Here is a 25,193-nt window from a genome sequence, read left to right on the forward strand (position 1 = left end):
GCCTGACAGAGACAGCTGGTCCTGCTTCAGAGCCCAGAGCACCTGGCACGTAAAGAGTAAAGCTCGATCTTCCTGCTGGTTTCCTCCGGGGAACAGAGCTGGATTGGAGATATTTTCAAGTTATTCTGTTCTACCTCAAGATTTGGCTCCCCACCCCACCCTTCTTCCCCCAACTCAAAGATGATGTGGCTGGAGAGATGTTTCTCTGCCTTGTTAGCAGTTACTCACTTTCTGCTTTCAGAACACCTTCTATGAGGCCAGGGCCAACTCCGGAGAAGCGTTTCCCCAAAGCCAGGTTCCCGCTGAACTGCACATATCTGCTGTCTGTTTTTTTTTTTTTTTTTTTTTTTTTTGGGCAAAATTGGAAGTCAACAGAGGGCCCTGGGCTTCGAGATGATGTTTGACACAAAAGGGTATGACCAGAAGACCTCAAAGAGGTCTTTAAATCCCTGACGTTCCGTGATCCCCTGTTAATGTTCTAACAGTGGTTGGAGGAAGCCGGCAAGTTCCAAACATTTTGGCATTTCCTGGGGGAAAATGGCGGAAGTACTCAACAGTAGGACCGCAGCTTGTCAGAATGTAGGAGAGACTCCCAGGACAGCCCATATAACAGAGTCGCATGCCAAACCCAGGCAAGCCTGCATTTTGGCTTTGTTGATGTCTTTTGTAGGACCAGAGGCAAAGGACTGCTCTGAGCCTCGGCATCCTCCTTGATGACTGAAGAAGGCATGAGCATTATTTCAAGAGTTTGGTGCTTAGTGTATTGTAAAACATCAATATCATTATTATTATTATTATTATTATTTTAGAGATTGGATTAAAAGGCCCGAAAGGAAATGAACTGTAGAATTGGCTTCTGTGACACCCCCTATGCCTTCTCTGGACTTAGGTTTTGGTAAGTGAAGGGATTTGGGTGAAAAGTAAAATTAAAAGCTTTGGGAGAAAGGCGAGGAAGCAGAGAGTGGCAGTCTGTGCCCTCTTATGGAGAAACCCGTTCAGATCACAACCTGAGACTTGAGAATAGTGTGGGGGAGCAGACCTTGGAGAAAATGTGGAAATACACACACACACACACACACACACACATGCACGCACACAGAGGGAGAAGAAGCCTGAGATGTCAACTCTGCCTGGGGAATCCAGTGGTGAATAGAATCTGACAGAACCCTGGAGTTTATGGTCTGGATACCTGCAGGGAGAAGTTTTGGCTGGAGTGGAAAAGGGGACCTGGCAGGGGAGCCCCAAACTGGGAACCAATCCAAAGCCACCAGCCTGCCAGGCTGAGAGGGGAACTTGGAGCGCCTGCCTGGTAAGCACCTGATTAATGAGTAAGCTGCTGGCTGGTTCAGGTAAGGGTGCACCTGTGATTTGCCTAATCCCTACAAAGCTCACACCACGAGCTCCCCACACACCCTAGTCATTTTTTACCCTGACTGCCTGACTAAGCCTGGGTTTCGCCTGAGCAGCCTTTGTGGGTAGGGGCTCCTGAAAGAAAAGTTAAAAAAAAAAAAAAAAAATCTGCTTAACAGCAGGTGGTCTTGGCCATTAATAGAAGTGGCAATGAAAACAAAAATAGAAGTTGCTTCATGAACTTGGGAGCTCCAGAAGCTATGATTGAACAAAATGTGAGCAAAGGCTCATGGTCCATCCTATGCTACTACAGAATTAAGACTACCTTGGTGTTTTTGTGGCCTTCCTCGTAGAGTTGGGTTTTTATTTTTATTAATGCATTTTTTAACTTTTAATTTAAGGGTAACAAGCTTAAGAAAAGTTAAGAAAAGTTCCAAAAGCCTAAATGTTTAATTTGCTGAAAATCCACAAATTGAAAACACTCATATGATCAGCACTTCGATCAAGAAACAGAGCATGACCGGTGCCCAGGAGCCCACCCTGTGTCCTTTTTTCCATCATGAGCCTGTGTCTTGCACCATGGTTTAGTTTGCCTGACTTCTCTCTCTCTCTCTCTCTTTTTGTAAAAAATACTGTTGATTGTGGTAACGTGCAAAAGACAGAAAATCTATCATCTTAACCATGTTTAAGTGTAGAAGTCAGTGACTTTCCACACTTTCACGTGGCCGTGTAACCATTACTATCATCCAACTGCAGAACTGTCTTCATCTTGCAAAGCTGAAATCTGCACTAACACCCCATTCCTAGTTTCCTGCGCCCCCCTTCCCGGCCATCAGCTGCAGGCAGCTGTCTTTTGACTTCTGCTCTACAATTTGACCACTCTCTGACTTTTGTACGAGTGGAACCATATAGTATTTGCTCTATGGTGACTGGTTTCTATCACTCAGCATAATGTCCTCCAGGTCTATCCATGTTGTCACCTGTGTCAGAGCGTCCTTCCTTTTTAAGGTTGAATAATATTGCATTGTATACATGAACCACATTTTATTTATCACTCATCCATGGATGAACACTGGGGTAACTGCCATCTTTGAGTATGGTGAATGCTGCTTCCATAAGCATTTAGTGTAAAGGACCTCTTCGAGACTCTGCTTTTAATCGTTTGGATATACACCCAAAGCGGAATTGTTGGGTCATGTGATAATTCCATTTTTAATTTTTTGGGGTGGGGAACCTCTGAACTGTTTTCCACAGCTAATTTTGCCTGTTTTTAACTTTATATATGTAGGACTGTTCAATAAGCACTCTTTTGTCTGGCTTTTTTCATTCAAACTTGTGTTTGTGAAACTCAGTTTTTATTGATATAATTTTTAACAGGCACCCGGTGTTGTCAGGAGTGGCCGTGTACTTGATTTTTATTTTCTTGTATTGGATTTTCTCTCAAATTTTAAGCTATATTTTCTATAGGTAGATCCTCAGTTATTTTTACTGGTGTAGCATTTTGTAAGAGTATTCAGTAAAATGTTTCAAAAGAACCCATGTATAGGGTCTGTGGGTCTAGTTCCTTGTGGGGACATAAGCCACCACTCTCCATTTCTGTTGTTGCCTTAATAGACTTCACGGCCTAGAGAGACAGATACCCAAGTGAATATTCCTGTGTGACCCATGAGTTGGGCCTACTCACGTGGTGAACATCTTTTCCAATTTTAAGATTGGTTCTATCATTTTATGATAGAGAACTTTGATCAGTCATTCAATTACCGTGGCTGATTACCACTGCATAAGGTAATAAAGCTCTGAATTTCCACACTTCCCCTAAATTGCCTTTTTCTAATGAATGCTTCCTTCCACAATGACCCAATTAAAAAAACTAACAAACAAAAAATAACCAACTGCAGTTGAAATCACGTATTTGTAGACTCCCTGAAACACCTATGGGTTTCACTGAATACTTTCTTTCTTTCCTTTTTTAACCATTTCTGTAGAGAGCTGGGAGAAACATTTTGAAAATCAGATGATCTAATTAGCTATGTGTTAACCTCAACTTTAAAAAAAAAATCTTCCTTTATTATTTTAAATAAATCTTCCCCACCCCCAAAGTCTGCCTTTATTTATATTAAGTGAACCCAACCCCCAACATGGGGCTTGAACTCATGACCCTGAGATCAAGAGTGGTGTACTTGACCCACTGAGCCAGCCAGGCGCTCCATCTTCTCTTAACCAAGTCTTGCTTAAGTGTTCCAGAGAATCCCGGTTATGCTCAAGAAGTAAGGGAAGTGTGTTCTAACTTGGTCAGCGGGAGTGTGGTAACCGCATAATCGTAAAAATGTCCTTTGAGGACAGTGCTTCCGGGAATAGAGATGGGGACCTTGAGGTCCAGCTGCCCTCCATAGGGTCATCAGCCTGTGGTTACAAAGAGCTGGCAGGTCTGCTTCCATGCTTCCTGGTCCTCTGGGGATAAGGCACGGAGGAGGGAGGGCAGGACATGGTATATTTAGGTGGAGTGAGGGGTCCTGGGTTTGAGTCCCTCCTCTGACACTTACCAGAAATGTGATATGGAACAAGTCACTTGACCCCACTGAATTTTGCTTTCTCCACTTGTGGAAACCGCATAATTTATAGATTTTAATTGTATTGTGTCTGTTGTCTTTTTCTTAAAGCCTCCATTCCCAGAAAAATCAGGTCTTTGAGGTCCTTCTTTTGCTGGGAGGTTTGTGGTGCAGGACTGACAGCAGAGTTTTCCTGAATCCAAACCCACCCTCTGGGCTTTGTTTTGAAAGCTTAAAGTCATTTAGCAGATAATGCTAGCTCGTGCCCAGAAGATGGGGTGTGTGTGCAGGGTGTGGGGCCGGGGGTGGAGGGAATGGAGGCTGCCATTCTTTGTTCTGTTTTTGTTTTGCTTTTCGGTGAGAGGAGAATGCCTCAGAACAGAGAAAATGCTTTCCAGTAGCTAGGAAAGGGTTGGTGGGTTGGGGATTCTAGAAGGAGCCTCAAGAATTTGAGTCCTGTGTTGTCACAGTCCAGCTCTCAGGAAAGTGGCCACACCTGGGAAGGGAATGGCTGCTTGGCTCCCTAGAGGCAGCAGGCAGACTTTCCAAGGTACCTAGTGGGCCATTGCAATGACATGTCAGGGATTATGAGTTGAGGGACAGAAAAGTAGAGGGGTCCCACCTCCAATGTTCTCCTTTGTTTGTGACCCTGGAACCGTCTCTGCCTTTTAAACAACTGTGAGGACTGGAATGAGAAGTGAGAGTAACAAGAAGTTAAGGTTGAATCCATTTAATAGAAATGAAGAAACTAACATTTCTTACGGCCTTAATTTCTGGAGCAAAGTTCCTACTGGCCACCTGTACCTTTAATGGGAACATCCTAATGTTCAGCTAACAGAACTCCCTCGGGAATTAAGAGAGGTAGAGAGGTGGCTTATTGGACAAGTAAGCTCTCTACCAGTTGCTTTAGGACCCAGCTTGCCCGGTTACAGAGAGAGCACACGGACCCCAGTCTCCTCTGTGGGTTGGAGGAAGTGGAAAGTTACCCCTGGGGAGGCAGGCTTCCCTGGGTTTCTGTGTGGGTGTCAGGCTCTGCTGCATCCATCAGCAGCCCAGAGCAGGATGCTGACAGCTGGGGCTGCTTCCTCTGTGGGATGAAGCAGGGCATGGCCTCTCAATGCAGACACTGCAGATTTTGCTTAGTTTTTCGAGGAGAAGAGAGAGACTCAAATGCATCTCAGGCCAAGCATCGGAGATGCTCTGACAGGCTTCTGTGTCCGCCCTCTGACATGCCTCCACCGTCTGGTCCATCGCAATGGCAGATAGTGCTGGAAAATGATTGCTTTGTTCCTGCAGTAGTAAATCATTCGCACGGAATTTGGGCTACTGATCAGAGAGGGTCTTGGTCAGCAGTGTTCAATAGAAATTCTACCTCCAAAAACTGAGCCATTATTTTCAATTTTTTTTGTAGCCACATTATAAAAAGTAAAAAAAGAAAAAGAAAGGAAAAAAAGGTAAAATTCATGCTTATAATTTTTTTTTTAAAGATTTTTAAAAATTTGTTTGAAAGAGAGACAATGAGCAGGGAGGGGAGGGTGGGGGGATGCAGACTCCCCAGTGAGCAGAGAGTCTGATGCAGGGCTCGATTTCAGGATCCTAGGATCATGACCTGAGCCCAAGGCAGAGGCTTAACCCACTGAGCCACCCAGGCATGCCCATGCTTATAATTTTTATCCTCTATCACTCAGTGTATTAAAAATACTACCACAGCAACATGGAATCGATACAAAATATAAAAATATATTACTATAAAAATATTCACGGGATAGTTGACATTCTTTTTTTGTTTTTCATTGGAATGTCTGAATTCCAGTGTACATTTTCTACTTACAGCGCATCTCAGTTGAAACTAGCCACCTTTCATGTGCTCCGTGATCACTTCGGGCTTCTGGCTTAGACAGTGCTGGTCTCTACCCATGGTTTTCAACTGGAGATAATCCTCCCCCCATCGATAACTGCAGATACATTTGACTGTTGCATCTGCAGGGAATCTATTGGCATCTACTGGGGATGTTGTCAGACATCCTACAACGCACAGGACAGCCCCCACAGCAAGGAACGTTCTGTCCCAAGACACAGATAGTGTCAAGGCCAAGAGACCCTAGTCTGAACACATCCCTACTCCCTGCTTTTCTCCCAAGGCAGTGAGAATGAGGCACCAAGAGCCACGGGGTGTCAGGACAGGGTCTGACACCCAGGTCCCCTCAGTCCATCCCCGGGGCAGTCCCCTACCTCACCCACGACCACTTCCAGCTGTGTGGTGGTAGCCGTTGTCCCCAGCCCTTTTTCCAGCGCAGCTCAGCAGATGAATCCAAGTGACAGGTCCCAAGGCCCAGGCAAGAACCACCTCCCCTGCCCCCCACCCGGCCAAGTTCCACGGCACAGGAGTTTCCTTTGTGTTACATGAAAATTTCAGGGAAATTCATACACTTGTCGGAACCTGAAAGACTAGAAGAGACAAAGGAAACGCCGAGGTCAGCAAGAATCCTGCAGCTGATGCTGGGCCACCTCTGGATGAGGCCCTCGGAGCCTGGGTGTCAGAGGGGAACATCTTCCAATCAGATCGAATTTCTTATTTCACAGTAAGAGGACCGTTTTCTGAATGTCCGGGTCAACGTTTATTCTCATCAGGCAAAAGTACTTTTCAGTGACGGGAAGCCACAGCCTAGAAGTAAAATGACCAAGCATGTTTCCCTTCCCTTTGTCTCCTCTGGGGTCCTACCCGCGTGCAGGTGCACAGACAGGGAACTTGCTGGAATGTCCGTGCAAACCCACGGGAGAAGGAGTGAGGGAGGGAGTGAATGAGTTGCATAGAGCAGCTTCGGATAGAAACTAACCTTTCTCCCGGTTTGCTTCAGGGTTAAGTAACCTGTTGAGTAAGTGTCACCTTTTACGGTCCTTCTCTCCTGACCCTTGGCCTCCTTTGGCGGTGCTGCGGCTCCCAGCCTTCTGTGTGCGCCCAGCTCCACCCTGCATTCCCACATTTGTTTGTGGATGGCCCGATTCCACGCTGGGAAGTGACGTGGGAAGGGAGAACCCCCGGACGCCTTCCTCCCCAGCCCTGAGCCTGGCCAAGGGGCTTCCTGTGAGAACCTCCCTTTGCCTCTGCCCCACGCTCCTGGAGACGCTCAGACCTCACTTCCTACCTCAGGGACCTCTGCACCCTCCTGGAGCCTGTCCACCCTCCACAGGGAGAAGGCGCCCTTCCTGCGTGTTTCTGCCAGCCAGGAGCCCTTGAGCCCCTGCCAGAGCACACTCGGATACCCCTGCAGCTTGAGGAGCCCCAAGCATCCATTTGTACCTCCCGTGTGGGTTTCCTTCCAAGACTCTTGCTGGGTTTTGCCCACCTTTCTGCCTTTTGCTGCTCACCAACTTGGTAGAGGATGAGTAAACAGCACTCAGACTGGCTCCTGCCATTTTGTGGTTAGAAAGGAGCTCAGAGCTGTTTGAGAATGAGATTGGCAGAGAAGCATGTGGCTGTCACATGTGGCTCCCTCCCGGAGCCCCAGCATGACCCCCAAAGACACGGATGTCAAGGGGCTGAATCACGTGGGGAATTCCCAGCCCTATGACCCAAGGTCGTGTCCTGGGCCTTTTTCGCCCCTTCCATGGTCCCTGTTTTTCTCATGCCATCAGTAGGAGATTGAGAGGTCTCTAACTCCATGGCATGGGCTGGGTGTCGGGTCATTAGGACGACAGGCCCTGCTCTGGGACTTGGGCTGAGAATGAGAGGCTCGTTTCGGGAAACAGAGGGAGAGAGCGTGTTACCTGGCTATGGATTCGTCGACTTAACCCACTGCAATGGTGGGGACAAATCCCTGGTCACACAGAGCAGCTAGTTTCAAGGGCACGGCCACCGTACCCACTCCTGGTTCTGTGCGGTTGCCCAGTGTGCTCACGTGGTCAGTACCTCCGCAGAGAGGGACTATTCTGTCTGCGGATCAAGTACAAACTAAGCCCTTTCCAGACCCTGAGAGCTGCCCTCTTCAGAGAATTAAACCAGGACTATTTCTCTTTCCTTTTTCTCATCCCACGATTTTATTTATTTTGCACAATATACACAGATGTCTTTCTTAAATGAGATGAAGCCCAGAATCCAGGGATCTGGTAGAAGGACAGTGGGTTTCCCTACATCACTCACAAGAACTGGCCTTCCTCTTGCCTGAGTCCTGGCTCTCATTAGCTGGAACGCCAGCCCTGTGTGGGGAGGGAGGGCGGCCGCTCCGTTGCCCTCAGCACCTCCGGGGCAGCTGGGCTGGGGCCGGAAGTGGCGGACGAAGCATGTTTCCGTGATCCCGCGGAGCTGTCTGCAAACCACCTCCCCAGGCAGGCAGCTTCGGCAGCTGGACCAGGTTGCACGCCTTTGCGCTGCAGACAGATGCCAGGACCCACATCAACGTCGTGATCCAAACACGGAAACGTACCGGAGAAAGTGTTGTTTTGCATCCAGGTCCTGGTTTCATGGTCGTCTTTAATGACCCAGCCCATCACTTTGGCTGAATCTGAATGAAAATATGTTTGGACAGGGATGAGTGCCATAGGTGCTTTAATTAAAGTGATTTCAGAGCACCACTGACCCAGGTTCTCAGTGGGACACGAGGCTTCCTCCTGTGGGTGTGGACTGGCCAGTGTCAAGGGAATGCCGCGTTTCACTTTTTTTGCTCCATCTGCTCACTCTGTTGGCTTTATTTTTATTTTACAAGACAACGCAATGTTTTGGTGGAGGGTGAGTACCCAGGGGAGTCATTTTCAGGGAGAGGATATGAGGACATTGGCACAAGGAAAACTTTATGTTCTAACTGCATTTATTTTTCTGTCCCCCCCCCCCCCATGATGGCTTACAAAGTTGGAATTTCAGAAACCCTTAGAAAGACAGGCAGTTTGATTTAATGGTGCACAAATGAATCCTAATACCATCCGTCCCCAAGCTTGTCTATGTTGGAGAACTATCAGGCCAAACAGAGCTATAAAAACTGTTCTGTGCTGTCCAGTGGCTCAGCCTCAGACGCAGCGGCCAGCCACCCCCACTTTGGAAGGGTGTTTGTTGAATCCTGGCGCTGGCAGAGTTACCGCAAGTCATTCCTGCTCACTCCTGCAGCATCTCCTGAAAGGAAAACACACTCAGAGTCTGGGTCTGGCCTTTCTCTCCCGTGTGGTTTCCAGGCCTCTGCTTGGCTGTCATGTCCATTGTCCCCTAGAGCCTGGGGCAGTGGCGGAAAGCAGGGCATCACCAGTGTGTGGGAAGATGGCTTTGTCATCCTACCCCACTGCCCTCATCCCTCAGGTCTCTCCTGTTGGTACGCATCTCATTTCCCAGCAGATTTCCAAACAAGGGACTACATTTAGATCATCAAAGAGCCCTTGCTTTGCAAAGGAAGGCATATGCTATTGAGGCTGGGACCTGGACCCTGCGGATCTCTTACAGTTGCCCCCTTTCCTGCTGGGCCTGGGCCTTTGAGTCCCTCCCCCTCTCGCCCCTCCCACTTGCTCGCCCATCTGCAGTGCAAGGGGAGAGCAAGCTGCCTGTTTACCTTTCTCTTTCAACACTGCCACTGATCAGAAATCCAGAAGGGTTCAGATGGTCAGAAAGCTTCAGCCTGCTTAGGACACATGTGGAATGGAAGAATTAGAACTTCTGTGGCCCCAAGAGGTGGTACAGATGGAAAGCATAATTAAGTGCCAAAAAAAAAAAAAAAGTTTTCGATTGATTCATAAGTGACCAATTTTTAGAATTTTCAAAGGAATCTGGAGGTTACTTTTATGTTAGCCTCTGCTATGTACAAAAGAGACAGAAGGATGAAGCAAATGTCCTTGCATTCAAAGCCCTCACAGTCTAGAAGGGAGGTGAGCTACCTGCCCACAGAGCAGGTAGGTGGGAGATCCCCACCCACACACAATGAGCGGAGCCTTCCTGGTCCCTCAGCTGCAAGACCTTTCTCAGCATGGGGGTGAACACAAAGGAACACAGATCAGAGTAATGAATGCATTTACTAAAAAGTGCTCGAGGGGACCCTGAATCCCTGAGGAATTGGGTATTACATAGAACATGGTGAAGACTTAATGGGGGAAAAGTCCCCTTACCTTCCCAGGTTCCCAGGTTCCATATCTCATGATGATGGCTGAAAACCTCTTCTCTAGTAGAGTCAGGCCTCCTGCTGTGTGGCTGTCTCATTTCCTCCTCTCCTTTGTCTACCTCACACCACATCGGCCCCCACGGCCAGCCCCATGGACGGATGCTGTTCTCCTTCTCTGCATTCTGTTGGCCGCCCCTCTCCATTTCTATACCCACTTCCGCAACAGCCAATGGAGGCGTTAGGGGGCAGAGCAAAGGAAAGGGGTCCTTTCTGATAGTGCTGAACAGCACTTGAGTCTCGGGCTCCTGAAGAGCAGGGAAGGTTAACCTCCCCAAACTTTGTGACTGAAATCTCCCAATCCTTTTTTGTTCTGGGAAATGACTTACTACAGAGAACCATCCTTCCGCACATGACTTAGATAAGACCCAGTGTTATCAGCTGAATGTATCCATCCCCTCAAAATTCCTAAATGGAAGTCTTGAGTTCCCAATCCCCCATAACTCAGAATGTGACTGCATTTGGAGATAGGGTTTTAAAGAGGTGATTAATTTAAAATGAGGTCATAAGAATGGGACCCTAATCCATTATGACTTGTATCCTTATAAGAACAAAAGGTCAGGACACAGACACAGGTCACAGACAGCAGGACAACTATGTAAGCTGTCCACAGGGAGAAGATGGTCATCTACATGCCAGGAGAGGGGCCTCGGAAGGAACCAACCCTGACAACACCTTGATCTCAGACGTCCAGCCTCCAGAACTGTGAGAAATACATTTCTGTTGTTTTAGCTCCCCAGTCTGTGGTGTTTGTTATGGCAGCCTTAGCGGACTAAGACACCCAATGTCCAATCTTTCTTGGGACCCCCCATGTGACTCACGATGACTCCTGGGACAAGGCCAGACACAGACCCTCTAAATCCCTATCTTCATTTCATAAATGATTAGCTGAACTGTTTGTTCCCCTCAGCTTGCTAGACACAGAGGTAGACCTATCTTATTCAGCTGACAGACCCCTTCTGATTACGAAATCATCCCAACTGTGAAACGACCCACCTGCGGCTTATCTACTCTTCCCTGAAATATCTAGACAAGGCCACTGGTGAGACACTCTGGTCTTTGGATCTGGGGTGCTTCTTCCACTGCACAGCCTGAATAAAATCAATGCCTTTACTTCCTTGTCTTTTGTATTTGACAGTTCAGTGCTGTGACTGTACGGAGCTGGGAGTCCATCTGGACCCCCGCTTCTCCATCCAGATACTGAAGCCCCTCCAGCCTGTTGTGTTCCTTTCTCATCTGGCTTTCCAGGGATCCCATGCGAGTCCCACTCCTGGTCCTCTGCTCTGAACATTTGTCTGTCGTAGCACGGTAAGGACTGAAGTTTGATTCTTGGTTTGGTTGCTCTTTTGTTTTTTGTCCTTTTGCTGGTTTCTGTTCAACCGTGGTACTATGGAAACTCTGAATCTCCTTCTCTGCCCTTTCTGAAAATCTCCTCTGTTTATACGCTTCACCACTATGGCGACAATTCTGTTTCTTATCTCAAAAAATGGCACGATTTTACTGAGAACCACTTAGAATTGCAGTGGTCTCTTTGGGGCCCCTAAACTCTCCCAAAACTGGTCCATATAAGAGGCACCCTCAAATCTCAGGGCTTTAAGATCTCTCCTTCTCCACGGTCAGCTCATTGTGCTTTGCAAGGAGGGGAACAAATGTACTTAAGAATGTCTCTCTCGATGTCTTTCTCATGAGTAGCTCTCTGCTTCCCAGTTCCCTATCATAACCCGTACGATTGGTGCTTCCTACCTGTTATGGAAAGCTTGCGACCGAAATGCCCACCTGAACAAGGACTTACTCAGATTTTCATGCTCTTGGTAAAGAATTTCCAGACAATAAGAGTAGGGGAGAGCTTACAATTAATTCAGACTGGTCCTTCAAGGCATATGCACCCGTGATTGCTGATTTATAACAACTTGTGCAGTGGCTTGTGGGTCCCAAAGCTGCCACTGTATGATTTGAAAAAGCCAAATGGGCTTCATGAGGACCTTCCAAAAAAATCAGAACACCCCCGAGCCTTACAGGCCAAAACCACTGGGGGAGGATTTTTAGAATCCATTCCCACTGTTTTCTCTCAAAAATTGATGGCCAACAACACAAGATTGCAGGTGACAAGAGATGAACCCACCTCTATAGATACAGACTAGAAAATGCTGGCAGGAACTACTTCAGTCTTGCTCCTGACTACTAACTGCTCTTTGTTACTAATTTCATAAATAGCTTACAACCAGAACTTAGAGATATTATCCAAAAGCGTGTTGTTAAAAAATAAAATACTCCTCTCTCTGAAAATGTACACTCACATAGCACCATGGAGACACCACTGCAGGAAAGGTCAAATCAACACAGAGCAAACCGAAGCCTTTACAACTTAACTAATTAGGAGAAGCAAGTCAGGGCCATCTGCTTCCTCCAAAACTCCCCATAGAGACACTTACAGATAACATCAATCAAAAGGATGTTGGACTTGGGATTGTCTGCCTTTAAAATGTAGAAGGGAACAAGAATCCAAATTCCATCTCTCTGATCACTTTCTGAGGGACCCTCCTCCTGTGTCTACACTAACATGCAAAAGGAGTCAGTCATTCATTCCCATGAATGGGGACCCCACTCCCTTCTTGTGGACAACATACAGCACATCCTACCGTTAACACGTCTCATTTCCCACCCCCCTCCCTTGTACAAAAACCATCCTGTGGAGGGACTTGATAACTGTTTATAGGACTGCCTTTCTCTGAACCTCTTCCAGTCTTACTAGGATCCCTCACTACCCAGAATGGCTTTCTGCTTAACTTCTCTACTCAGTGAACCTTCTGGAAATGTTTCCAACTAGAATATCCATCTTCTCGGCTCCTGCAACAACCTCATCATTGAGGTGCTTGGTTCCCTGCTCACAACTTTTCCCTTTCATGACTCTCATTGACCATCAGATTTTTCTTTCTCTTGTCAAAATTCTGAATCCCATTTAAAGCCTCAAGTACCACCTATGTTCTTGCCTTTCTTTGAGCTGCTCACTCCTCTGACATAGACCATATGAACCTGAACCTCTCCAAGTAGAAAAAAGATTTTTCTGTATCACACTTAGTATAGTACCCTCTACCATAATACCCTCCAAAACAAGAATCTTTTAAGGTCTTGAGCCTATAACTCAAGGCCTCCTTAACAAGTGAATCTCAGCCCCCACATCTGGTTCCTGTAATAGCCCAATCTTCCCCTTGAAGAAGTCAAGTGGAATACCACCTAGTCCAAGACTTGAGGCCAATCAACAAAATAATTGCTTTCAGGTTTCTTCTAGTTCTGAAGGACCCCAGCCACTCTCCCCACCCACCCTACTTGCTTCATATTTATCAGCTTATGTTCTGTTTTTTTCAAGTATATTTTTTCAACCCTGATGCATAGTATTTTTTGACTTCATACAGAAAAGTAAACAATACACATGGTCCATTTGTCTCAGGGGTTTACTGAGGTTCCTACTTATTTGGCAAGGGACATAAATACAGACTTGAGAGAGTGAACTCTCCTCTGCAGTTCCGTCTTTATCCAGTATGTAGATGACATTTTTTTCTGCTCACCTGATTTTGACAGCTCATTTATTACCACCCATCACTTATTCCAATCTCTTGCCTGAAAAGGTCATAAGCTTTCCAAAAACAGAATGCAATGATGCAGTCCTCAAGTGCATTATCTTAGGGCATGAGATCTTTAAAAGGAAAATTTTATTCCCTAAATGAATTAAGATTTTTATCAATTTCCTTCTTCCTGAGACCAAAAGATGACTCCAAGTGTTTCCATAATTAGTTGACTATTCCAGAAACTGGACTCCTAATTTTTCCACTATTCTATCTCCTTTATGTGCTGTGGCTAAGGAGATAATCCCCAAACCCTTTAGTTACTCTCCTTCCAAACCTGCATTTCGAAGCCTCACATCATCTCTATCTTCCCTTCCCATGTTTGGATTCCCTGTTTTGGACTCATTGTCCTTTTCCCTTTTTATAAACAAAGGGAAAGAACATGCTTTGGGGTCTTCACCTATGTGCTTATAGTCAATGCGCTTTTGGAGTTGTCCATGATTGTGTCATATCATGGAAATAAAGCGGGTCACCTACCAAAACTGCAGCCCAAGTCACTGGCCAAGTGGAGGCTTTAACCAAGGAATTAAATAGTCTCAATTAAATAGTCTCATAATAGTAGCCGCACCTTCAACATTAAAGGAAACTCCTCATGTGACAAATATGCCATAATAGCTGCTTCCCAAGAAAAATTTCCTTGGTTACCTGCATGTTTCCCATTGCTCAACCTTCTATAGAGATGGAAACTCTACTTAAGAAGCTTAGGGCACATCGACTGCTAACACCGCAGCATAAAAAAACTAATTGGAAATACGTTGGATATTTGATCCACTCTGATGAGCTTTGGAGAGGCCCAGATGGTCACTGGGTTTCTTTTTTGTCCCTTAGATGACCACAGCCTCCATAACATTGCACATCATGGCAAAGGTAATCTTAAAGGTCTCCTCCATATTGATGAGGTGGCTTTTGCAACCTTCACATTGAGCACGTAACATCAAATTGTCCCATGGGTCAGAAACATAATTGTGGTGAAAATGTAAACGTGGGACAAAGATAAGAACCAGGCCCCTCTGTCCCTATCTTCATTGACAAATGGGTCATATCCAGTTCCCAAAGTCTCATGAGCATGAACATGTTCTAACCTTAGTCTTATGTTTTTAAGATAATTAGAAGTGGTTTTTTTAAAAACTATTTTTGTTTCCAAACTACTGAGCTACTGCCACCGTAGTAGCTTCTACAAAGAATATTGGTCACTTGGGGGAATCCCTTTGTTCTTCTCCAGTGATAGAAGAACTCATTTCATTGCTGAGGTTATGTGAGACATTCAATGAATATTCCCTTTCTCACAAAAATTGCGCTGTCCTTATCACCTTCAATCCTCTGGAAAAATGAAATGGGTTGATGGAACTCTAAAACTTGAATTCATCAAGCTCACTGAGGAAGTCAACCTGCTTTGGCCCAAAGTCTTGTCTTGAATACTGATGATTCTTTCCTCCTCCCCCTCCAATCAACATTGATTGTTTCCTTATGAAACAATTACCAGCTCAGTGAAGATCCCTTTGCTCCTCCTGGACCTTAGAAGATCCTAACCTGACATAATCCAATGTCCTTAAATACTGCCAAGGTCTTATTAAATACTCTCATACTTATTACTAACAGGCTACATCTGCTTTTCTCCCAGAGGCTCAATGGCATCCCTTATCTGATCTTCAGATTTGAGACCTAATTTTCTGGAAAGATACCACTGAACACTGATCTTGAACCAGGAGAAACAGACCTTATACTGCTCTCCGAACCACCATATTGCCGCAAAACTACGTGGAGTACAACCTTGGGTTTCTGTTTCATAACTAAAAAAATTAAAAGCCTTGTTCTGAATGGAAATCCATTCTAGTGGGAGGTTTTAAACTGAGGGTCCGTGAAAGCTCCCAGAAACAGATGACACCACAAAGGAGACTGCTTTCAAAGACTCAGAACAGGTAAATGACATCCCCATGTGTTGGGTGTGCATCCTGTCCAGAGTTTCACAGGTAGACCTTGTTTTACTGTACTCTCAAATAATGCAACTTTTTACAGATTGAAGGTTAGTGACAACCTTTCATTGAGCAAGGCTATGGGTACCATTTTTCTAACACATTTGCTTACTTTGTGTCTCTGCATCCTATTTTGGTCATTCTCACGATAGTTCAAACTTTTTCATTGCTATTATATTTGTTATGATGATATGTGGTCAGTGATAAGATTCTTTTTTTTTTTTTAAAGATTTTATTTATTTATTTGTCATAGAGAGAGAAGCGAAAGTGAGCACAGGCAGACAGAGTGGCAGGCAGAGGCAGAGGGAGAAGCAGGCTCCCTGCCAAGCAAGGAGCCCGATGTGGGACTCGATCCCAAGATGCTGGGATCATGACCTGAGCCGAAGGCAGCTGCTTAACCAACTGAGCCACCCAGGCGTCCCCAGTGATAAGATTCTAAAAGCTCAGATGGCATTTAACATTTTTTAGCAATAAGGTATTTTTAAAATTAAGATATGACTTTTTTAAAGACATAATGCTATGCCATACCTAACATAGTATAAACATAACTTTTATATGCACTGGGGAGGAAAATTTCATTTGCCTTGCTTTATCGTGATACTCAGTTTATTGCAGTGGCCTGACCCTGAACTCACCATGTCTCTTAGATTGGTCTGTAAATGTTACTCTGCAGCCATTGACTTAACAAATGATTCACTCGTAGAACGTGATCCAGCAGCCCCAGGAAAAACTGCCTCCAGCTGAATTTGTGCACAGGGTCAAATCTGAGCCAACAACTTTACATGTGAACTAACGGTGGCACAGATCTGGGCATCTCCATTGCCTCATTTCCAGACAGTTTTTCCAGCGCAACCTCATGACGGTGTTGAGTAAGAGGAGGGACTGGCCGCAATGTTGAACTTTACCTGAGTCGTGGTGGTTCCAGAAGACAGTGAAGGTTAATCCCCTAACCTTTTGTTCTCCAAAATCTCCTACCCTATCCTTTTGTGATCTGGGAAACAGCTTATTGCAAAGAACAGCCCTGCCCCATGACTTAGATAAGACCGGCTGTCCACTTGTCTTTATGACCCCACAAGAATCACGGGTGACCACATAATTTACCGGTGACCAGGCCAGACACAGGCCCTCCAAATTCCATCTTTTTCTCATAAATGATTACTGAACTCTTTGTCTTCCAAAACCAGGTGGACACAGAGATAGACCTCTCTTGTTCAGCTGACTGACTGACTTCTGATTACAAAACCATCCTCACTATGAAATGACCCACTTGTGACTTGTCAACTCCTCCCTATAAACATGTGGACAAAACCACTGCTGAGACACTACCCTGGTCTGCAGACCTGGGGTGCTCTCCCTACTGCAATGAGGAACTAACTTTTATTGAGCACTTAGTATGGGTAAGGCACTCTTCTGAGGGGTATATTACCTCATCTAACCCTCACAACAATTCTGTGAGGAAGGTATTGTTTCCCCCCAGTTTTCAGAAGGAGGAAGCCAAGTTACATAACTGGCCTTGTGTCCCATGAAAGAAAATGGCAGATTTGAGGTTCAACGCCAGCATTCTTTCTTTACAGTCTGAGCTACGGCTATGAGTTCTCATACATTAAATACACACTTGTTCTGCCATACTAGTGATAGAAACCGACAGGGCTCTGCAAAGCCAATAATTAAGAGATGGAGGAAGGCTTCTAAGAAGGTGGCATTTGAGCATCATAAGGAAGTCTGGAAAAGCCTTTGTTGAGCAGAGATGGAGAAAGGATGCTGCAGGCCATGAACAGGTTCATGTCCAGCAGACAACAAATCAGGGTTGGGACTCAGGCAAGCTTTTTTGGGACCAAACTGCAGATTTAGGAATCATCCACGTGGGAGTGCTGGGAGCATTGAGACAGGTTTTTCTGAACATCAGTGGGGCTAGCGGTCGCATGGCTGTCTGTTGATGAGGTAGCAGGAAAAGTCAGAAACTATCAAACACTTTTTCAAGAAGTGTGGTGGCGAAAAAAATGGAGAAAATATAAAAACAATTGAAGGGCCAGCAGGGTCAGGCAAGTGCTTAAAACACATAGCATGGTGACGTCTGTAAGCCACAGAAGTAGGTCTCGAGCTTTACTCTTTTCCAGGTACAGGGCTGAGCTCAACATTATTTGACCCCTCCCCGGATCCTGCGAAGTGGATACCGTAGCCATCTCTGTATTATGAATGAGGATAGTGAAGCTCAGAGAGGTTAACAGGAACTCGAGGGACGTGGAGCCCCCGGAACTCTCACCCATATGCTGCCCGTGGGACTACCAACTGGTACCACCGCCTTTGGAAACGGTCGGGCATTTTTTATAAGGGTAAACATGCACTTACCATAAACCCTAGCATTTGCTCTCTGAGGAACTGGTTCTCTCCAAGAGAAGTGAAAACCTGTCCATACAGACCCTTGCCCACTAGCGTTCATAACACTATTATGCAGAGAAGCACCACATTGGCAAATACCCAATCGCCCATGAATAGGTGATGGATGAACAAGCCGGGACATAGCCATACAAAGGTCACTACTCAGCAATGAAAAAGGCATGGCCTACCGATATATGCAGCCACTGGGGATGAATTGCAAAAGCATTATATTAAGAGAAAGAAGCCAGACACAAAGAAGAGCACAGACAGCGTGATTTTGTTTATAACAAACTCTTAAAAAAGACAAATCTAATCTCTAGTGACAGAAATCAGATCAGGAGCTAAGTGTACACACTTGTCACGGATGAGCATTCTGTACTATGTAGATTGTATTTCAATGAAATGGATATAAATGTAGGGGCACCTGGGTGGTGCAGTGAGCCTCCGGCTCTTGGTTTCATCTCAGGCTGTGATCTCAGGGTCCTGAGATCGAGCCCCGTGGCAGGCTCCATGCATAGCATGGACCCTGCTTGAGATTCGCTCTCCTTTCCCCTCTGCCCCTGCCCCACCCAGCGCTCGCTCATGCTCTCTCTCTCTCTCAAATAAATAAATAAATCTTAAAAATACTGATATAGGTTTAAAAACAAAAAAGAAAAAATCATACATGCTGACATGGAATACTTTAAAAATAAGTCACAGAAACATAAGCCTAGAATTAAAAAGTAATACAATGTTATTATTTATTTATTATTATTTATAATGTTACCTATGTAAACACATGGGAAAGGATCTAGAAAAATCACAACAAAATGTTAAGTGAATGCCACTCAAGGGTAAAGGAGCAAGATGAAAGGAGCTTTTCCCTCCCAATAAATATATGTTCACTCTGTATTATTGGGTCTTTATAATAGTATGTATGTATTGTTTTTATACTGGTTTAAAAAAATGAAAAAAAAGAAAAACACAGACATACACACAAACATAGACACAAAGGGGCACTTGTCCCAAATCACATGAATCTGGGCCCCGTTGTGACTATAGGGCCAGCAGCTAAGCACCCCTGGGCACAGAGGCTTGGCTCTGAAGGGGGAAGCCAATGGCCTCTCCATCCGTTCCAGGCACAGGACATTAGGCTGAAGGAACAGATGTTCCAGGGGCCACCTTGCATGCTCTCCTCGGCTCTGGCTGTTGTCGTAGCTCTGTAGATCAGATGAAACCACTAAGCTGGACTGGAGAATGCTTCAGTTTCTCTCACTTTCTCATAATATTTGGCTACGGAGCCAGAGTAATTGTGAGTATTTTTTTTTCTTGATAAGTGTTTTCTAATGACAACCAATAATGAGGTTTCCTCTAGATTTGTGGTTCTTAATAAGGGGTCATTCTGCCTCTTTGAGGACATCTGCTAATGTCAGGAGACCCATTTGGATGCCACAGGTGAGGGGAGAGGGTGCTGCTGGCATCTAGTGGGCAGAGGCCAGGGATGACGTTTGATCCGCGTCCTGCAGAGCCCAGGGCAGTCCCCACAGCCAAGGATAATCCTTCTCAAACTGTCAGCAGTGTTGAGGCTGAGAAGCCCAGATGCAGACCGCACTCCTTCTAGGACGTCCTTCAACCTTATCTAAGAAATAAAAACTTTGCTTCCATGATGGAAGTTGATTCTTAAAGTTGTGTTCTGTCTTTAAATGTTATAGGAACTGCAATGTGGAAATAGAAACAGAATAGTGGTCTTCTTGTTTCTGGACAAAAGCTGGTCTTGGAAAAATACATGAAGGGTGTCTCTGGGAAGTTAGCAAATGTGTTGGAAGAGAACTTGGCAATGATGGTGCCCTGGGCTCTAGCTTTGGCTCCTGCATACACCTGCTCTGTGCTGCTGTCGGGGGTGGCTAGAGCATCTTCAGCTCTCCCTGTGGGTCCAGTCTTTACTCTCCAGCAAGTTGTTGGGAGGGTTGCAGAAGCACAACAACATACAATGGAAGAAGGAAGAAGGAAGAAGGAAGGATTCCCGTGCTGCCCCACCACTCCCAGCATGTGCTTCCCCGGTGACCCTCTTCCTCTCTTGTGCAGAGAAAGGAGGAGGTCAGGCAGGCAGGAAGGCTGGCCAGGGGTGAGTTCCCAGCTTGGAGACTGGTCGTGTGACACTGGGCTGGACAGAGGTAACTCTGGTGCTTGTGTTCACAGCAGGTGCTGGTGGAGAAGTTGCTTGCCAGTATTTTCAAGGAAATTCTCAGAGAAGTGGTGACCAGTCTTGGACATTGCAATGTCACTCGTTGCAAAGAGCTGTGGGGCCCTGGCTGGCACAGTCATTTAAGTGCCTGACTCTTGGTTTCAGCTCAGGTCATGATCTCAGGGTTGTGAGACTGAGCCCAACATCTATTAGGCTCTGAGCTCAGTGGGCAGTCTGCTTGAGATTTTCTGTCCCTCTTTCTTTGTCCCTTCTGCTCATGCTTGCTGTCTCTCTCTCTCTCAAATACCTAAATAAATCTTTGAAAAAAAGAAAAGAGCTGTATTTTTTTCCAGGATGCATTCTATCTCACTTAAGGTATTTCTTATTAGAGTAATTCCAGAAGCTAATATTTTTCTTTAATTTTAATGAAAGGTTTGCTTTTGTGCTTTTGTTTTGTTTTCAGAAGCAAGTAAGAGCAGGTGTTTTTAAAAAATATACATTTTAAATTCTTTTTGTAGGCAATCCATGCACGTGGTAGGACATCTAAATGTTACAAATGGCATACAGTGAAAAATAAGTCTTCCTTCCAGCTTTGGGGCAGATGCTCTTGTTTTTGTCACAAAATGATCTTTGGGGGACAGACAGAGTTGGAGGGCAGTCGCTCTAGCTGTTGTTTTAGGGAAGAAGAAGGACACCAGCCAGCCAGCCAGCCAGTGGCTGGATCGAACTACTTCTAGGAGGAGGGTATTCTATTCCCGACAGACATCTCCAGGGCAATAAACAATTGCACACAACTCAGGTAGTTTCCCTGCTGCTTGTTGATAAAAGAAAGTGGGCTGTGGTCGGGGGAGTCAAGGGATAGGAACAAGGCAAGAAATTGAGGTTTTTGGAGTTACAGGCTAGGGTTTTACTGGGTTTTCTCTGGAATAGTCTGCACAGGTTTATTAGCCAACCACTTCTGTCTTCCTTTCTATGTCATCATTTTCAGAGTAAGTGGTTGACCAGTACAGGGAAGTCACGTGAGTCAGAAAGGATTGCCTAGGGTTCCTTGGCCTTTCGTGTTTTCTTAGAACTCTGCTGTCTTCTTTCTGTGTTCAAAGCAAGTTCTGGTTTGTACAGAAAGCCTGGCCTCCAAGGTGCCCATGGGCTTATCATGTTTACCTGACACTGGTTTTGAGTCTCACTGGACTCCCACGCATGTGGGTCCCCCGGGATTTTCTGCTCACGGACATCACAGATGCCACATGTGAATGGGGTAGCCGGGAGTGGGGACGTGCATACTGTGTCTCCTCTGCCCTTGGGCATGCTCCACTGCCCTACAGGGCTTCACTCACAGAATCTGAGTTCAAAGATGAAATTAATAAGATTTTCAAAATGGCGACAGCAAAGCATAAAGCAAGCATGGGGCCCCTCGGAGCCCAGGTTCCTGGGCAGCAGCACAGACTGATGGCCCTGTGGTGTGATGTGAAACCAGGACTGCTGAAGTGTCTTGAAACCATGAGACGAGCTGCCTGAGGCCAACACCAACACCCCAAAGACAGGAGAACCACGAGCTGGAAGGAACTGGGGTTCCTGATGACATTGCCAAACCACAGCTTTAATCTCCTTGGAGCTTGCCGGGCTTCTTATCATCTGAGATAAAAATATCCTTGTTTTTAAAGCTGGTTTGAACTGAGCAGTTGAAAGTATGCTAACGTATAAGGGGTGCATTCCGTCCATAAAGAGTGAGTGCGGGACTGCCATACCCCCTTCTTTCAGGGCTGTATGTCTCTGCTCCCCACTGTTGACAAAGCTGGATACATGAAACTGGGGGCCCCCCTGTTAGTCCTGATAAAGACTTGGAACTGAAAAGCTGAAGGAGATGAAAGGGAGCAAGCTGGACATCAGATTCCAGATGGAATGCCATTCCAAACAATTACCTCGCCAAGACACGTGCTCTCCTTAAAGACACTGCCTGTACCTTTACTGTCTCCTTTGGGTAAGTGGTCAACTTGTGAGTCTCCTGTGACCTGAAGAAGCCTTGTCCTGTCCCACCCCGGGGTTAAGTGAGGGCACTGAGTTTTCCTGCCTCTATGTGTTGGTTCCTCTTTCTTTCAACTTCACGGTCATTTGGTTTAGGAGGTTAAAAAGAAAGAAAGAAAGAAAAAAAGAAAAAAAGAGAAAAAAAGTAATAGTATAAACATAACAAATCTGAGACCCTCAGAGTGTGACCTCAGAAAACATTAGCCAAGCAACAGAACCATAGCAAATCCTTGGACATAATTAGACAATTCTCCCAGCCTGCATGGGTTTATCCACCTTTCCTGGATGCGGTAAGTGCCCACGTATGCCAAGGTTGCTTGACCCGTAACGCCAAGGCCTCTCGGAGGTGTTGTACAGATGGGTCCTACAGATTCAAAGCCATCCCCTTTTCTTTACATGCAGACCCCAAGCCCTGACGGTGGCCTCAGACGGGTTACTGGTGTCACGGTTGAAGACTAGGGGTATAGAGCACAAGTAGATGGAAAATGTGAACAAGGACAACATTGTTATCAACACTCTTAAGTGCCTGCAATTCTGCGCAGGAGTTTATGGCTGGAAAAGTCCCCTGGAGGTGACCTAGACGGGGTCTAGGTCTAGCCCTACCATGGAGGTAATTGAGACACAGGTGTGACTTGCTCAAGGTCAGTAGTTGATGCCTACCTGGGAGTGGGGGTTTTGATTCCCTGCCTCGTGCTCTTTTCCCCTGCGCCCCACCCCTCTCTTATAGCTTGCTAATTTACTGCCGGCTCTATTTCTCCCCTCTCTTCTAAATGCTTTACGTTCACAGGATGCTCTCTTCAGGATAAGATTACACCTTCACGTTACTTCCCCATGCTCTCTCCTCTCCCCCAGGGCTGTAAAGTCCCCGCTGCGGAGTCTCCAGCTGAAACCAGTTAAGAGGGACTTCCTGCCGAGTGACCGATTCCCGGCGCTTGGGTCTGAGCAGCTGGGTTTGGAGGAGTCTCGGCTGTGTTCCTTCTGATATGTGTTACAGATCAGCCTTGATCTGACTTTGTCAGGCTCAGCAATGTGCCTGAGTTACTCTGGGCACGATCGCAAAACGTCATATTTAGAATATACATGCAATTTATTTAGAACATAAAATGTGATTCTCTAACTGTGCTCCACAGAGCCCTAGGGGTTCCTTGGTGGGGTGGGGGTGGGGTGCCTTCCCTTCAACCTTTGACAGCAGGTAAGCTGGGGAGCTGAGCAGACTCAGGTTTAGGCTTTGTCCCCTCGCCTGAGTTATTTTATTCAGTTAGGTTTCTGTGTAAAGTTTCTTATGAAGAAAGGGGTTTGATGCTACAAAATGGCTTTCAACTCTGGATCTACTTAACGCTCTCCTTTTCAATGTGGAGAATGTGGAGGTTCAGAAGGAAGGAAAAGGAGACTCTAATAGTCCCATGCAAAGCTGCACAACTAGTTAGTGACCAAAGCAGGGCTGCAGCACCGGGTGGAGATGGCCTTGGCCACTCCAACGAGCTGTATTTTCAGCTCAGTAGGAAGACCAAGCTATTGGAACCAGCGCCATGGCAGCCGGTCCTCTGGAAAAGGGGAGGGACAAAATCAACCCTTAACAAGTGACGACTGTTTACCAGACACTGAGAAGACATACATTCGTTCTCTCGGAGCAGCAGGATGGGGCCTCTCTTCTGTGCCCACCACTTGGCCCAGATCCCACCCCTGCCTGCCCCATGGATAGACTCTTTCCTTGAAGCTGCCCAGCAAGGCAGCTGGGGCTGCGGAGAGGGGACGTGACGGACGGGTAGCACGACGAGGAAGTGGCAGCTTTACGTCTGAGCTGACATCTGTTGAACTCCGCATCTGCTGTGCTGGGCCTTAGCGCGTCCTTACACTTGGTGTGAGTGTGTGTTTTTACAAGCTCAGGAAGTCAGCAGCTGCCAGCTGCATGGGAGCCTTCCAGATACTTGAAACTCAGCAAAAAGAAAAGAGAGAGAGAGAGAGAAAGAACAACTTGAGTTTCCCTTTACCTGTATGGAAAGGGGTAGGTCTCCTTCCCAGGCCTGCTCTTGACGGGGCGTGGGGGACACAGCCTTTATTAAGTGGAGTTCCCTTCTAGTCCTAATCCGTCTCCGTTCAGGCTCTCATGATTCACCATGCAGCTTAGCCTGTCTCCTGCCCGCAGTGGAAAACATTGCTCATTTCGCTGCTCAGCTCCAGGGTGGGTCCCGGAGCAGCTGTCCCTCGGGATCTGGGCATGGACGAGGCGGAGTGTGGTGCTTGTGAGCGACGGGGCCATAACAGTCATGAACTTCGGAGCGAGAAAGTGTTTGCCTTCAAGGCAGGGGGGCGGGGGACCTTTGGTGGTGTAAGATGTTCCCAACTGTCCCTGTCTTTCAAAAGACAGTGTGTCTCAATAGAGTGCCAGCAACTTCTGAAGATATTTCAGGCCTTTTTTGTTTGGTTCTTTTTGAGGTTTCTTCCTGCTCTACTCTGTCTGGCCTCTGCAACTCTGAATATTTTTTGGAGAGACCAGGAGTCATTTTGAATACATTGACTGGATGCTGGGAGGGGAGGGGCTGTTGGAAAAAGAATGGGAAGGAAGCATAGAGGTTGTGCTGTCAGTACTGGGAAATGTGATGGCTGTCATCCCTTCGAACGCTGGCCGTTCCAGCCTGGTAACCGGGATCTTATTCCCCTGCTCTTACAGGATGCTGTAAAAAGTTGTTGGCGGTGATGACTTGGTGGGAACTTGGACATGGCCATGTGGCTTGACTTTTAAAGCTTGTGCTTGAGGTTTGCTTTGCAAGCTAGGTAGGTAAATGCATTGTCCCTCAATTTAAAAATTATAAATCTTTATGAAAAAGTTTGAACTTAAATAATAAGCGGAATAAAGTATTCCAAGTGAGCACAAAAGTTTTGAAGAAATGAAAACCACAGCATCTTTTGACACCTTTCTCATTCATGTTTAACTCGTGATTAACTTATGATCATATTCTCTCCCGTGTGAAGAGATCGTTTTCTATACTCCTTATAAAGAA

General features: G+C 46.1%; 1 long non-coding RNA gene across 1 annotated transcript; it reads left to right on the plus strand.

Moving 5' to 3' along the window:
* Positions 1 to 825: 825 nt before the first annotated feature.
* LOC125102612 (uncharacterized) lies at positions 826 to 15,827 on the plus strand. The gene is made up of 4 exons (XR_007128162.1): positions 826 to 895; positions 10,644 to 10,735; positions 11,169 to 11,338; positions 15,275 to 15,827. It is a non-coding gene; the product is annotated as an uncharacterized LOC125102612 (long non-coding RNA).
* The last annotated feature ends 9,366 nt before the right edge of the window (positions 15,828 to 25,193 follow it).

Source organism: Lutra lutra, chromosome 6 (genome assembly GCF_902655055.1).
Source record: "Lutra lutra chromosome 6, mLutLut1.2, whole genome shotgun sequence".
Lineage (NCBI taxonomy): Eukaryota > Metazoa > Chordata > Mammalia > Carnivora > Mustelidae > Lutra > Lutra lutra.